This window comes from Apteryx mantelli, chromosome 14, assembly GCF_036417845.1.
Source record: "Apteryx mantelli isolate bAptMan1 chromosome 14, bAptMan1.hap1, whole genome shotgun sequence".
NCBI lineage: Eukaryota > Metazoa > Chordata > Aves > Apterygiformes > Apterygidae > Apteryx > Apteryx mantelli.
Window position 1 is genome coordinate 22,221,307 of NC_089991.1, and position 16,534 is coordinate 22,237,840.

At 56.8% G+C, this 16,534-nt stretch overlaps 1 protein-coding gene and 2 pseudogenes across 1 annotated transcript in view; all 3 read right to left on the minus strand.

Annotated features, from left to right (window-relative positions):
* Positions 1-16,534, minus strand: part of LOC106488064 (protocadherin gamma-C5) — a 230,036-nt gene that overhangs the window by 62,697 nt on the left and 150,805 nt on the right. The gene's annotated exons all lie outside the window — the stretch shown is intronic.
* On the minus strand, positions 2,497-5,105 carry LOC136993363 (protocadherin gamma-A3 pseudogene; annotated as a pseudogene).
* On the minus strand, positions 8,092-11,468 carry LOC136993364 (protocadherin gamma-B5 pseudogene; annotated as a pseudogene).

Genomic DNA, 16,534 nt, shown 5'->3' on the forward strand with positions numbered 1-16,534 from the left:
CCCACATTTGACAAAGAGGCAAAGAGGGAAACAGTTCTTATTCCATCCACAACCGGAACTCCCTTGTCACGGATCAAGGGTATTCCAGCAAGCAGAGAACAGCTCTCAGGAAGGCCTAGGAAAGGCCTCTGGCTTCAGCAAGTCCTACTTCCAATTTCGCAAACGCACACCGCTTTCTGATACACCAAATTCACTCTTCTGTCACTCCTGGCTGAGGAACATGTCTTATGCAGACCATGCAGTCATAAGGACTCGCAGGTGGCTTTCTCGGCACAGCCATAGACACACGTGACTCCATTCTCATCTCTTCCACACCTCAGCCTCTCCATTCTCCTCAGTGCAGTGACCCCAAATGGCATTTCTCACAATGCTTTGCAGCCGTTGAGTTTAGGCACAGGCCCCACTGTACTTGTTCCTGTTTCCCACCCCATCGCTACATTATTGTGGTCATGAGCACGTGGACCTACTGATAAAGCACACTGGTGATCTCAGTTTCTGGCAACGCCAGCCCTGACCATTCCCCAAGGACGTACGAAGACTCACACTTTGCAGCCTCAGAGCCCTGCACCCACCTGAGAAACTCAACCTTCTGCCATATTTACCCATCAAGAAACCTCACATTCCCTGGAATCCATTTGTCGCCTTCTTTTTTCATGACACACCATAATGTGCATACCACAGTCCCTGTCATCTGATAGGATCACCTCTTGAAGTGTGCAAGCTATGTATCTAAGGAGTATAACACTCCTCTGAGGACCTACAGTATTTGGGATACAGGGTATTCCATTAGGGAAGTACCTCTTCTAAATAATTACCAGTTATGGGAAAAGCTGGACTGGAAGCTAAAGATCATCTGAAGAATAGCAAGATGTCACGCACTACTAACATGGCCTTTGCACTCCTGCTCCCAATATCTGTATTAAACATGCCAGTAAAAGTAATTGCCCTAATGATTCATACACTTTTTGTCACATCAGCACTGTAAAGCTGGAGGCATGCAAAGGATGCCAGCAGACTTCACTCACATGGGACCTTCAACCAAAAAGAATAACCAAAAAACAAACAGAAAAAAAAAAGCAAAAGCACCACAAGCCACATCTGCTGGAGTCCTGAGGAAAATGGAGTCCTGAGGAAAATGGGAGAGACATGAATGGCAGTTCTTCAGGGCTTTCTCAGAGTTGGCAACCTCTGGGAAGGGGGAGAGCCATCACTTGAGTCCTACCTACAAAGGCTTGTAGAGATGCAAAAGAAGAATAAACATCTTCCATAAACAAGAGTTTGGGTTTTTTAGAGCACAGTTCTAGGCTGGGGCAGTGTTCACTGAACTGCATGGCCTCCGACCTCACACTACAAGGCCTAGCTTTAGATCATGACAACAGACAACGCTAGAATTTGAAGCATACTGAAATGAAGGAATCACAGCATGATTTTTAGTTTATGTCACTTGCAGGAGGTATATAATAAAGGTATCTAGTAAGTAACAGCTACTGAGGAGGCTCCTCACAAAGCTCACAGCATAGACCACAGCCACATTTCCTCAGTCACACAACAATAAATAAGACTGGATGAAACTGCAGCTGTGGATGGAATATAACAACTAAGACCAACGTTTCCACCCATCTTCTATTCACTTAGAATTAGAATTCAGACAACTTTTCAGCCAGCCCTATGCCTACACAGACAGAATTCTTCAGCCTGACTAAACACAGTGCAAGAAAGGTGCAAGTGATGACCCAGCAACGCAGCCTCATATAGGCTCTTTTTGAACTTATACCTCTCCGAAGACAAGGCGACATTTGGCTGCAACAGGGACACATGCGCCCTGGCATGCACCTCGTCGGAAGCCTGCGTGCTCATCAGCAAAGAAACCTCCTACTCTCTGGGAACAAAGGCTCGCCTCGTTCTGCCACGAAGGGACAGAAAGTCTCTCTGTGAACACGCTCTTCCTCCTCACCAAGGTCTTCCTCACCAGCAAATGCTCACACTCTACTTCAGACCGACTAAGACACCCAGCAGGGTCACCTGCCCGTAGGCAGCACATCTTTACACAGAATCTCGCGCTGCCTGAATGCTTGTGATGCCATTACGCGGCTACTGATTACATCCGTTTGAAAGAGTTAGTAGCAGATGAAAAGGGCGTGTTGTAAGAGGAGGGTGATAACATCAGTGACCGACTGACAGGCTTTCTACAAATTGCAAAGAACAAGCCGATCATGCAGAAAATACATTAAAAAATAAAAATAAAAGAGTTTACGTTTCTGACAGTTCCGCACCATCTGTAGCGCTGCAAAAGCAAATTATAGCGGCAATCGGCTTCGAATACCCTGCCCGAGGAGCAGGCAATCCAAAACAAAAGCACGCACACACATCCCACGCTCCATGCCAGCCCTAACGCTGCCACAGTAATGCAGCGGTCAGCTCGCAGGAACAAGAGAGAAACACCGATATATTGGGTGCGTGCATCTTTGCCTGATTGGCCTCTACTCAGAGCTAGGGCTATGTAGGGGTAACACAGAGCACGGCCGGAGAAGCGCGCAGCAGCAGCACAGCGAAGCTTAAAAGGAGCGTAAGGGTCTCGCTGGAGGGACTCACCAGCAGGGCGTCTCCGCTGTCGCCGCGGGCGCTCGAGGGCTCTTCGGGCAGCAGCGGCGCGCCTTTGTCGGGCGGCGGCGCGGCCGGCAGCGTGTCGGAGCAGCTGCCGGCCGGACAGCGGAGCTGGCTCTTGCGCGAGTCGGCCGTGAGCGAGACGTCGTGCGAGTAGGAGTGCAGGAAGGCGCGGACGCCGTCGATGCCCACGAAGTGCGAGGCCGGGACGGCGCGCAAGGCGCCGCTGCCCGCGGCCAGCAGCCGGGAGCGGCGCCAGCGGCGCAGGCGCAGCGCCAGCAGCGCCAGCAGGAAGGCGAGGAAGAGGCAGCACACGGCCGCCACGGCCACCACGAGCCAGCGCGTGAGGCTGCCGCCGGGCTCGCCCGGCGCCGCCGCGCCGCCCAGGTCCGCCAGCAGCTCGGCCACGCTCTCGGCCAGCACCACGGTCAGCGTGGCCGTGGCCGACAGCGCCGGCTGCCCGTGGTCCTTCACCACCACCAGCAGGCTCTGCCGCAGCGCGTCGCGCGCCAGCGGCAACCGCGCCGTGCGCACCTCGCCGCTGTGCAGCCCCACGCGGAAGAGCCCCGGCTCCGTGGCCTTGGCCAGCTCGTAGGACAGCCAGGCGTTCTGCCCCGAGTCCGCGTCCACCGCCACCACCTTGGCCACCAGCGCGCCGGGCTCCGCCGAGCGCGGCGCCAGCTCCACGCCCGTCCAGCCCGCGCCCGGCGCCGCCGGCGGGTACAGCACCTGCGGCGCGTTGTCGTTCTCGTCCACGATGAAGAGCCGCACCGACACGTTGCTGCTCAGCGCCGGCGCGCCGCCGTCCTCCGCCCGCACCCACAGCCCCACCTCGCGCACCTCCTCGTAGTCGAAGGAGCGCAGCGCGTACAGCGCGCCCGTCTCCGCGTGCACCGACACGTACGACGAGAGCGGCGCGCCCCGCACCTGCCCCTCGCACAGCCGGTACCGCACGCGCGCGTTCTGCCCCCAGTCCGCGTCCGCCGCGCGCACCGTCAGCACCAGCGCGCCCTTGGCGTTGTTCTCGGGCAGCCAGGCGCTGTAGCGCGCCTCCGCGAACACCGGCGCGTTGTCGTTCACGTCCAGCACCCGCAGCGGCAGCACCGCGCTGCTCCACAGCGCCGGCGACCCGCCGTCCGTCGCCCGCACCGTCACGTTGTACTCCGGCACCTCCTCGCGGTCCAGCTGCCTCGCCGTCACCACGCTGTAGTAGTTCTCAAAGGACTTCTCCAGACGGAACGGGAGCGTGTCTGGGAGCGACAGCCTGACCTCCCCGCCGACTCCTGAATCTTCATCTTTCACATTGATAAAAGCGATAACAGTCCCCGGGGGGCTGTCCTCGGGCACGGAGCTCACGACCGACGTCACCGTGATTAGAGGCGCGTTGTCATTGACGTCGATGACGCTCACCAGGACTTTCGCCCTGGCCGAGAGGTCCCCGCCGTCCTTCGCCTGCACCTCCAGCTCGTACAGAGCCGCTTCCTCGTAGTCCAGCCTCCCCGCCGCCGCGACGTCCCCGGTGTGGGCGTCCACCTGGAAGATGCGCGACGCTCCGCCGGGAGTCCTGCGCAACGAGTAGGTCAGCTCCGCATTGGTGCCCTCGTCCGCATCCGTGGCGTTCACGGTGAGCAGCCGCGACCCCACGGGCACGTCCTCCCGCACGCGCACCGTGTACAGCGCCTGGCTGAACACCGGCGCGTTGTCGTTCGCGTCCAGCACGACCACGCGGATCCGCGCCGTGCCCGTCCGCGCCGGCTCCCCGCCGTCCAGCGCCCTCAGCACCAGCTCGTGAAACGCGCCTTCCTCCCGGTCCAGCGCCTTCGCCAGCACCAGCTCCGCGTACTTCGAGCCATCCGGTCCCGTTTGCACATCCAGACCGAAGTGCTCGTCGCCGCTCAGCTCGTAGCGCTGCAGGGCATTCAGCCCCACGTCCGCATCTTGCGCTTCTTCCAGCGAGAACCGCGTTCCCACAGCTGCTGTTTCACTGATTCGAAACTGCAGTTTATCTTGCTGGAACGTGGGAGCATTGTCATTCAGGTCGGTGATTTCTATCTCCACGGTGAAAAGTTTGGCCTGATTCTGTATGAGAATCTGCGAATGGATCAGGCATGTCTCCACGCGCCCGCAGAGCTGCTCTCTGTCTATCCGTTCCGCCGTCACTAAATGCCCGGTCTTGTCATGCAGAGCAAAATATTGCCTCCTACCTTCGGAAAGTACGCGGGCGCCGCGGTGGCGGAGCGCCGCCAGCTCCAGACCCAGGTCCTTGGCCACGTCGCCCACGAAGGAGCCCTTCTGCAGCTCCTCGGGCACCGAGTAGCGCAGCTGCCCCCACGCCAGCTCCCACGCCGCCACCAAGGCGCACCACAGCAGCGCTCGCCCTCGCCCTCGCCGGCCCCAGCGCCTCCCTGTGTCCGCTCGCATCTCCGCCACGGCCCCGCCGCCACCGGAATCCCCCGCCGGCTCCTCCGCGCCGCTGGCGCTCCGGCACGGCGCTCCGGTCCGCTCTCGCCGCCCCGGCCCGCTCTCGCCGCCCCTCCGCCTCGCTGCAGCGCGGCTCCGCACCGCACCGCCCGCTCCGAGCCCGCCCGGCCGCCGAGCCAGCGAGCCAGCGAGCGAGCCCGGCGCTGCGGCGGGCGGGGCTGGCTGCAGCGCTCCGCTCCCTCCTCTCCTCCTTGGTGAGCAGCGGCGCCCGCAGCCTCCGCCGAGAACTGCAGCCACAATTTTCACCCCAGCCTCCCGCTCGTTGCATTTTCCACGACTCTCCCGCACTACAGGGGCGGAAAAAATCATGCTTGAGAACTTCGGCTTCGCACAAGGGGAATAGCGTCTGCATCTGCAGTTCCCCTCTTCGGAAACTGTGATTTCTTTTCCGCAAGCTGATCATACAAGAAAGGAGGCAAAGGGTTCCCTTGCGGGTGTTCTAGCCATCTTTTCCACCGCACAGCACACACACACACACTCAAAAAATTGCTTCGGGAAATTTCGTAAAGTAGATTACACTTCATATTACGGACAGTAAATATCATGGGCTCATCCTCCAAATCTTCTAAGCGCGCACTCTCCACCTCGAATCGCGCAGCTCTTTGCAGTAGCCGTGCGAACGATTTCCTGCCCCGCCATCAATTTTCTGAACAGCAATGGACCCCTGAGGTCTGACTGACTGCCTTCGGATTCATTTTGTACCTCCAAAGAATTATCTTCTCGGTGTAGGCATCTTACGGTACTAGGCAAAGGCATTTGTGAAAACCACCTGCACTCAGCCCATCCCCTCAGCAGCATCCAGGAGCCTTTCCTCCCTGCAACGGAGCACCTGGACCCTGAACAACAGGAATGCAGGTAATCGCCGTTTCCAATGCGTCATTCCTTCACTGAGGTAAATCGGGGCCCCTTAAAGCTGTAGGATAGGCACGAATCCATCCATATCCTGCAGAAAACAAGGATAGGTGCAGGCGCAAGTCGACACCGTTCGCAAGGCTACGGCCAAGCACTAAACACCAGCAGAATGAGGTGCTAAGGAGTTTCTGACAGGGACAAGAAGCCAAAAGGAGGAGTTAAAAAAGCAAGCAGAAGGAACCAGAGCCCCTGGGCGGACCGTGATTAGCAGCGAATGGTGTCCTGCTCCAACGACTAATCACCACAAAGTGAGAAACTGTCGCCACGAGGGCACAGTTGCCAAGCAAGAAAAGACCCCTACGTTTAAAGGAACCAGCAGCACCTTTAACGAAGACGGTTGTTACAGAAGGCAGCTGGCACCGTGGACTTCACGTTAGGCAGCGGGTAAAAACTGCCATGGACGAACAGGTGAGACCTGAGTAAGATAAACGGAACCCTGAGTAATCGGGAAAGAACCGGTAGCATTCACCTCGGTGAGGCTAGAGCGAGGCTCAAGGAGCACAAAGGAAGCCCTCCGAGACAGGCGAGCACCTTCTCACCTGACTGGAATACAACGAGTCCCTTCGACTTCCAGACCCAGACTAACAGCAAAACGGAACAGTGTGGAAGCTCACGGAAATCCTCGTAGGAGGAGGAGGAGCAGCAGCAGGAGGAGGAGGAGGAGGAGGAGGAGGGAAAAGCATTACTCCGTGAGACAGAACTAGATGATATCTCACGAGCTGCGGGACTGAGTCAGGACTGGCTACGTAAATACCCATGACAAACGATATCGCAAGCGACCTTTCTGGAACTAATGTCTACGACAGTTTATGAAAGCACAAGGATCCCCGATCGCCTCCCGCGACCGTCTGTGTTTTCCCACAAACGACCTCAGGGAAAGCTGCCAAGGCACTTACTGCTCGTGGTAGGATTTCACTCATGAATGCACCTCGAAAGGCACCGCTCCCTCCTATTTCAACATTCAGAGATAACCTGGCGGGGAAAAAAAGGCACATGGCTTTTAAGACACCTCTCCTCCTGCCGAGGCGAGGCCGCTGAAGACAGCAGGAGATGAGGACGGGGGCTCAAAGGGACACCTCAGAGCACAACTTTCAAAGTACGAGCATAAAAAATCAGATTAAGAACGTCAACAAAAGTGATAAATTTCAGCTATTTTCCTGCCATTATTAAAGCAAAACTAGAAGACGATAAAGGACATTCCGAGATTCTTACAGTAAAACTGAATGCTTTTTAACGAATGTTGATCGTGAAAGAACCCCTCACCCTCCCCCCCAAAAAAACAACACACAAAACCCCAAACAAAATACACAACATAACAGGTGCACTGTGACATTAAAATTACAAGTTATTGATTCAATAAATATCTCGGGGATTACGGATTATGGAGGTGTCTAAAAAATCCTTGCTAAAGAAAAAAATAAAAGGCGTAAAGAACAGTTCACATTAAAAAAAAAAAACGGTTCTCGAATGGACCTCTCTCTCTTGTGAATGGAAAAAGGTATTAATTCAAACTTTCAAGTAAAAAAGGCAGTGTTTGAATGTTCCCATTTATGAAACAACATACAAAGACACACACCCCCCAGCATCATTAGCGGGTTATCAAACTTTCAAAAGCGTGTCCCGCAACTTTCAAAGCACGAGCATAAAAGATCAGTAATGTTACTGCTCTGTCAAGTGCAGCGATCGCATCCCTCCCAGAAACGAGTAGTAGATTTTTGCAGAGCCTCATTTTGCAACACATCGAGGCACTCCGATTTTTAAAATACGTACAATCGCGCACCTCAGCAATGCAAAACCTCGCTTAAAACCCGCAAGAACTCGGAGAAAGGAAAGCAGCAAAGAGTAAGCGAATCACGCGCTATATCATGAACTGAAAATGTCGTCAGAAGGGACCGTTCCCACCAAAACAAATGTTCCTAGCAAAACACGGCAGTGTGACATCCTCGCGCAAGTCGGAGGAGGCAAAAGCAGTGCTGAGTGAGGAGGAGTCAACACAGTATTTCATGAGCTCCAAGACTGTCGTCACTGGTATGTCAATAACCACGTCAAGCCATATTGCAAGTGACGAATCCGGTCCTAGTGTCTGCGACAGCTTTAGGGAATGAGAAGTCTTCCCGAGCAGCTCCCTGGGCTATCCCTGTGTTCCTGAAAAGGAAATCAGAGACGCCTACGAGAGTCATCTCTCCTGCTGCCGAGGCGAGGCCGCTGAAGACAGCAGGAGATGAGGACGGGGCCTCAAAGGGACACGTCAGAGCACTCATCCCGAATCACGCAGGGCAGTCAGGCCCGGCCAAAGCGACGGTCCCACGAGTGCTATCGTTTGCGGAGCAGCCTTCCTCCAGAACCTGGCAGGGCAGGCAGCGACTTGGGGATCAGGCGTCGCACACCCACACGCCGCACACACAGGCCGCCCCTCCCGCCCACCCTCTCCACACCCCACGCATTCAGCGGCGTGAGCACACCCGGCCTCGATGCGCTCACCACGCGGGGAAAATGAGGAAACAAAACAACCCGCCTCGTCCTCAGATGTCACTCACATTCGCCCACTCCCCACAAGCAGAATCAGGAGACCTCAGAATACATACAGTGGGGGTCCGCATTCACCGTTACTGACGCATACCGCTTCAAACAGCACTACTCTCCCGGCCACGACCTCCCAAGTGAGCCCACGCGCGTGTACGCTGATGACCCCACGGGCGCCGTGTTTCAGTTCCTGCTCTTAGTCACGAAACAAGGGCTCATCCCTTCGCATTACAGCACACAAGTGCAAACGACAGAAGCCCCCGCCGCCACCCGGTGCCGCGCGCACACACACGCGCGCACACACACGCACACGCACACGCACACGCACAAAGAGATTTGGTGAGAAGAGAAGGAAGGGTGCGAGAAGACGGCTGGGTCGGCTTACAGACCTGCACTGCGTCGGGGTCCGGCGGCGGCTCCGCCGGGGCACGGCTGCTGCTCGGCGTCAGCATCCCGGGCGGGTCCCCGCTGAGAAGATCCTCGACGGCCCGGCTGGCGAGCGGGGCCGGCAGCAAAGCGCACTCCGCCACGGCGCGGCCCGGGGCCACGCACAGGTTGTAGGAGTAGGGCAAGGTGCCCTCGCAGAAGTCGGCCGGGAAGGCGGCGCCGGCCACGGAGAGCCGCTCGGCGCCCAGGCAGCGCAGCACGGCGGGCGGCCCGGCGCGGCGCACCCGCGCCGCCACGGCCAGCGCCACGCTCAGCACGAACAAGGCGGAGAGCAGCGCCAGCGCCAGCACCAGGTAGAACTGCAAATCCGCCGGCGACTCGCCGCCCGCCGCCCGCTCGCTCAGCGCCGGCAGCGCCTCCTGCAAGCTCTCGGCCAGCACCACGGTCAGCGTGGCCGTGGCCGACAGCGCCGGCTGCCCGTGGTCCTTCACCGCCACCACCAGGCGCTGCCTCGCCGCGTCGCGCTCCGACACGGCCCGCGCCGTGCGCACCTCGCCGCTGTGCAGCCCCAGCCCGAACAGCGCCGGCTCCGTCGCCTGCACCAGCTCGTACGACAGCCACGCGTTGCGCCCCGAGTCCGCGTCCACCGCCACCACCTTGGCCACCAGGTAGCCGGCCTCGGCCGACCGCGGCACCACCTCGAACGGGCCCGCGACCGGGCTCCCCGCCGCCGACGACGACGACGAGGACGCCGGCGCCGGCCACAGCACCTGCGGCGCGTTGTCGTTGAGGTCCACCACGAAGACGCGCACCGTCGCCGTCGAGCTCCGCGCCGGCGACCCGCCGTCCTGCGCCCTCACCTCCACGGCGAACTCGCGGCACTGCTCGTAGTCGAAGGAGCGCTGCGCGTACAGCGCGCCGCTCCGCGCCTCCACCGACACGTAGGGCGCCGCCGCCGCCGCCTCGCCCGCGCTGCCGCCCACCAGCCAGTAGCTCACGCGCCCGTTGGCGCCCGCGTCCGCGTCCCGCGCGCGCACGCGCAGCACCGCCGCGCCCGCCGCGTTGTTCTCCGCCACGTAGGCGCTGTAGGCGGCTTCCTCGAACACCGGCGCGTTGTCGTTCACGTCCGACACGGCCAGCGCCAGCGCCGCGCGGCTGCAGAGCGCCGGGCTGCCCCGGTCGCTGGCGAGCACCGTCACGTTGTGCTCGGCCGCCCGCTCCCTGTCCAGCGCGCTCGCCGTCACCACCTTGTAGGAGCTGCCCGACGACGCCACGATCGCGAACGGCGACTCGCCCTCCAGCTCGCACCGCACCTTCCCGTTGTCGCCAGAGTCCGCGTCGTGCACGTTCACGACGGCCACGACGGTGCCGGGCGGCGAGTCCTCGGGCACCGGGCTCGACACCGACAACGTCGTGATCTCGGGCGCGTTGTCGTTCTCGTCTGTGAGCTCTACGTGCACCTTGCAGTGACCGCGGAGCCCGCCGCCGTCCCTCGCTTCCACTCCGAACGTGTACTCATGCCTCTCCTCGAAATCCAGAGTCCCTTCATTTCGGATGGCGCCGCTGTCGCTGTCTATGCTGAAGACAGCGCGGACAGCCTCCGGCACGTTGCTGAAGGCGTACGACACTCGGCCGTTGGAGCCCGTGTCCGCATCCGTGGCTCGCACCTGCAGCACCAGCGACCCCGCCGGCAGGTTCTCCCGCACTCGCGCCTCGTAGGCGCTTTTGCTGAACACGGGCGCGTTGTCATTGGCGTCTGTCACGCTGATGCGAAGCTGCACAGTCCCCGACCTCGCTGGAGCCCCGCCGTCCACCGCCGTCAGCACCATCTGAAAGGAGCTCTGCTTCTCGCGATCCAAAGCTGCTTCTAGCACCAGCTCGGGCTGCCGGCTTCCATCCGGGCTCTCCGCCACTGCCAGCGAGAAGGACGGGTTTTGAGTGAGCTGGTAGCTGAGCAGCGAGTTGCTTCCCACATCCGGATCTTGCGCCATCTCCAGCGGAAATCGCGCACCAGGAACAGTCCATTCCGGGATCTCCAGATCGAGAGCAGCCTTGCTGAAGACCGGCGAGTTGTCGTTGATGTCCTGGATGGCCACGTCGACGTGGAAAACGTTGAGCGGGTTCTGCACCACCGCCTCGAAGCTGACCGAGCAGGACGCAGAGTCGCCGCACATCTCCTCCCGGTCCAGCCTCTCGCTCACGTACAGGTGCCCGTTCTCCGCGCTCACGGCGAAGTATTTCAGCTGCCTTTTAGCCGCCGAGACCAGGCGCAGCTGCCGTGCCGGCAGCTCTGCCGGGCTGAGCCCCAGGTCCCGCGCCAGCGGCCCCACCACGGAGCCGCTGCCCGTTTCCTCGGCAATCGCGTAGCGCAGCCGCTCCGGCGCCGCCCGGCAGCACACCGGCAGCAGCACGGCCAGCAGCGCGACGTGCCTGGCTGCAGCCCGGCGCTGCGCTGCCTGCCTCGCTCCCATCCCCGCCGCTCGCCGCCTTCGCTGCGCCTCGCCTCCCGTCCTCCGGCGCTTCCTCGCTCTGCAGATCCCCCGCAGCTGGCTCGCAGATCAACCGGCGCGGCGAGAGCCAGCCGCCTCTGCTCCACTCTGTTCTGCTCTCCCGTGCTCTGCTCTGCCGTGCTCTGCTCTGCTCCGCTCTGCTCTCCCGACTCCGAGGCGGGCGCTGTGCGAGCGAGCAGCCGCCCCGCGGGAGGCTGCGGCAGCTCCGGCTCCGGCTCCGGCTCTGGCTGCGGCTGCGGCGCAGCATCGGGCAACAGCGGCACCCGGAGTCCCCGCGCCGCCACTGCAGCTCGCCAGCAGCAGCCCAGGGCCCCGCGAAAGCTCCATGCTGCGGCCGCGCTCTCCCCAAGGGAGCTCATCATCCAAGAGCTGCTCCGTAGCAGCCTCCAGGCGTTACCGTGTGCCAGCCCGTGCTGTCACAGACCGTGGCCTCGGGGAAGCGATCAGTCGTCTTCTCTGGGATCGGCTTCGGTAAGTCAGAGCTGCGGTTTCAGCTGTTGGCGCCAAAGGTGGTATCGTGATAAAGATATGCTGTAGATATATTTGGTTTGGGCGGGGATGAGGAAAGCCGCCTATCAGCGGCATAGCGAAAGCCATCCCCTTCGACCTTATTTATCCAGCACAGCATGCATCGCACAAACATGTGCACGCCCGCGTCTTGCTGGAATCGGCATTTCCTGTAAGGTTCACACGCCGCTCTTTGATTCAGGGGCATAGCCAGGTGCTGCTTTAGCACCTCGGCCTCGAGAGTTTCGTGTCTGGAAAGCGATGCAAAACTGGAACACATCTCCTCTGTAAGGTAACTCGCTTTCAAGGCCGAGCCCTAATCTACAGTCTGTCAGCCTGCAGGGAGTGTCTGATGCCCTGAAGGGATTCACCATCAAAGCATTTAACTTCCCCTAGTAGATGTCCTGCCATAATGATGACAACGGTTCTCTAACCTGCCGTGCTCTAGTGAGGCTTCTAGCACTTCGCCCATACTTGTCTGGCCTACGAATAGGCTGTAATCTGCAAACAAATGATACTGTGTCTCCATTTAAGAGAGAGCAGAACATATTTTGTATGAGGACCAGGGTGGTTCCCCACATTTGACAAAGAGGCGTCTGTTTGGAATAGAGACCCGTTTTAGAGCTGAAAGCTCCAACCCCTGGGAAACAGTTCTTACAACCGGAACTCCCTTGTCCCGGGCCAAGGGTATTCCAGCAAGCAGTGAACAGCTCTCAGGAAGGCCTAGGAAAGGCCTCTGGCTTCAGCAAGTCCTACTTCCAATTTTGCAAACACACACTGCTTTCTGATACACCAAATTCACTCTTCTGTCACTCCTGGCTGAGGAACACGTCTTATGCAGACCATGCAGTCATAAGGACTCGCAGGTGGCCTTCTCGGCACAGCCATAGACACACGTGACTCCATTCTCATCTCTTCCACACCTCAGCCTCTCCGTTCTCCTCAATGCAGTGACCCCAAATGGCATTTCTCGCAATGCTTTGCAGCCATCGAGTTTAGGCACAGGCCCCACTGTACTTGTTCCTGTTTCCCACCCCATCGCTACATTATTGTGGTCATGAGCACGTGGACCTACTGATAAAGCACACTGGTGATCTCAGTTTCTGGCAACGCCAGCCCTGACCGTTCCTCAAGGACATAAGAAGCCTCACACTTTGCAGCCTCAGAGCCCTGCACAAACACAGTCCTGTTTACCACGTGGAAGCCACATGGCTTTTACCCATCAAGAAACCTCACATTCCCTGGAATCCATGTGTTGCCTTCTTTTTTCAGGACACACCATACTATGCATACCACACTCCTTCCCGTGTGGTAGGATCACCTCTGGAAGCATGCAAGCTCTCTACATATATTTCTAAAGAGCATAACATGCCTTCGACCATAAGTAAGACTTAGGGTATATGGGCTATAGGGTATAAAATAGCTGTGTGAGTTCTTACTACTTCCACCTTCCACCCAGATTTCATACCAAACAAGTAGCCTACCACTGCTCTCAGGTTCCTGAGTACATACTGCATTCATACATTGTTGGTCACGTCAACACAGTAAAGCTGGAGGCATGCAGAAGATGCCAGCGTGACAGCATTCCCACAGAGAGGCAGGCGTTCAGAAGCCTTCACTGACATGGAACCTCCCATCAAAAAAACAAAACCAAGAAACCACAAAAGCCCTACAGACAGTATCTGTTGCAGGCCTGAGGAGAATGGGAGAGACGTGCGTGACAGTTCTCTAGGCCCTTCTCAAGTGCTGGCAATCTCCAGGAACAGGGACAGCCATCACTCGTTTCCCACCCTACAAAGGCTAGAAGAGATGGAAAACTGGACCATGCATCTTCCATGAACAACAGCTTTCTTTCTTTCTTTCTTTATGTATTTAGAATACAGTTCTAAGCGGGGGCAGCGCTCACTGAACTGCATTGCCTCTGACTTCACGGGTCCACTGAGACAGTGCTTTCGACTTGACACAAGAGCTTTCAGTTCCCCAAAGAACTAAGAAGGCATTCTGTCCTCTCGTAACGACATCGAGGGCTCCACACGCCACTGGGAACCATGCTCCAGCTTGCTTTCTCACACTTTGCCCAGACTTCCAAGGCCTAAGGATAGGCTGCCGCCTATAAACATACAGTTGTTTATCTCCACTCACAAGCCGGCAGAGTACCTTGGGAAGAGCACAACGGTGATCCCCTACTCAGGTCAAGTGGTGCCTCTCTCGTATGCACATACATTTCACACCTCGAAACTTAGCAAGCAGTCATGTCGCTCTTCCAGCCTCTTACTCCATCCACAGCTTGGAGCTCAGTGTTCTCCCAAAGCAGGGAAGTCCAGCAGGCAACCAGCAATACGCAGGCACACCTAGGAACAAACCCAGGCGGCTCTACTTTCCTCCATGCCTTGTGTTTCCTCAGCACGCCTGAACCTCTCACTTCTCTTCCACGCAGTGATGCAATGGGGATTTACCACAGTGCTTTAGAGCCACCACAAGACTACGCTATCTCCATGCTCAGCTCCCTCCCTCCTGCAGCTGATGGCTCTTCTCTGTGGATCCCAGACACAGCCAGGAAATTCGTTGTCCCCACAAAGGATCCTCCTGCCTTGTTTCCCCACCGTCGAGGCAAGAGCGATGGGCAGGCTCAGAACACGCCACAAGTGTCACTGCTTTTCCTAGCGCCTTCCCCACATGATGGTGGTCCTCAGCACCTAGAAACAAAGTCAAATCAATGCAGTCCCTTGTTTTCCCCTTTTGCACTTCTATTTCCGGGAAGCCACACCAATTTGGTAAAGCCCTGTGCTTAGTTACAAGGAAAAGGAAAAACGATTTCACACTGTTGTGCTTGAGACCCTGTTGCCTTGGGGAGCTTCTAGGCAAAAGTCCTGTTACCCAGCCTTATCCAGCCTTAGGATATCATGTTCAGCTGAAATTATTTCTGCCTGCAACTGTGACCTTCCTTCTGCTATTGGAGAAGGCCTGGTTCCAGTCCTGGGCTATGCAGGATGGCACACCGAGAGGCAGGCCATGTGTCTGCAGGCCTCTAAGAGAGCAGAACAGCCCAGAAGTAGCTGGTATTTGCCAGAAGCACTCTGCACCAGACTATACCACGTTAGTGTGTGGCCAGCTTGAAAGAGGGGCATCAGAGGTGACACGCATGTGCAGTAACGACAGACTCTTTATCACAAAGCAGTAGCTCAGACCTCCCTGTCATTTTGGATTATTAATGTTTCTGAAACCTCCAACCGACTCCTTTGAGGCAATTATTTCACGGGTGTAATTTACAGCTGTTTTGCCACAACTCTGCCTAAAAAGGCACCCGCAGAGCATCTGGAAAGTCAGTGAGCCCTCAAGTTGCAAGCTAGGCCCTAAATCCTTACTTTGGGCTATATAAAGAGGGGTCTGTTTTCACAAGTTGTCATCAGTGTGCATGGATCTTTGTACCATATGGCCCTCCTGTGCCTAGGAAGCCAGAAGTGTGAAAGTCTTCTTGCAGATCTCCTCCGGAATCTAAGTCTCATGGGGGCTAGCACAGCGTATATGAGAGATTCTGGTTTAGCTTCTCTGCTTCATCTGCCTCACATGTAAGAATTCAGTCTTCAGATGGTTGCGAGCTTGTCTGGGGAGTTCAGCGTTTGCTGCAAAACAATGCTGACAGGTTCAAAAGCAAAAGCCCACTCTGTAAATGTGAACTAGGAAGACATGTAGCAAACCAAGCTTGCAGGTGGCCCAGGCCTGGGAAACCTACATGCAGCTGTGATGACACTCTCCATCATGGTGTTAAAAGGCCATACAGGTGGGAAAATGAGTTTCACACAGGAATTAGGAGGCATTGGAGTCAAGCAGCACCTTTGTATATACGGAGTTATTGCCTGAAGACACCTTCATCAGAGCATTGTCACCACCTTCAAGGACAGGCATAACAGAGTCTTAGCATAACTGCCACGGGCGTTGGCACAAGGCATGAAATCAAAATATTGCCTAGCCAACTGCACTGCTGACCCACATATCCCGCACTTTCTCACCCAGCCTCCCACCCTCAGTGCACTGCCTGACAACCCTTTACTTGCAAGACAGATAATGTCTGACCTTAGGCCGTATATAGGCCATAGGTGAGAGCATTGCGTGCAGTGACATACTAAGCAAACATGTGTTCATCAGAGTCTGTTTTCAGCTGAAAATATTAAAGGTATCTGTGGAAACTCCTCCTCCACCCGTACATTTACAGCAGATATCATCTTTAAACCATTATCACACACTTCGAGGCTTAGAGGGTAGAATTTGAAGCCTACTGAAATGAAGGAATCACAGCATGATTTTTAGTTTATGTCACTTGCAAGAGGTATATAATAAAGGTATCTAGTAAGTAACAGCTACTGAGGAGGCTCCTCACAAAGCTCACAGCATAGACCACAGCCACATTTCCTCAGTCACACAACAATAAATAAGACTGGATGAAACTGCAGCTGTGGATGGAATATAACAACTAAGACCAACGTTTCCACCCATCTCCTATTCACTTAGAATTAGAATTCAGACAACTCTTCAACCAGCCCTATGGCTACACAGACAGAATTCTTCAGCCTGACTAAACATAGTGCAACAAAGGTGCAAGCGATGACCCA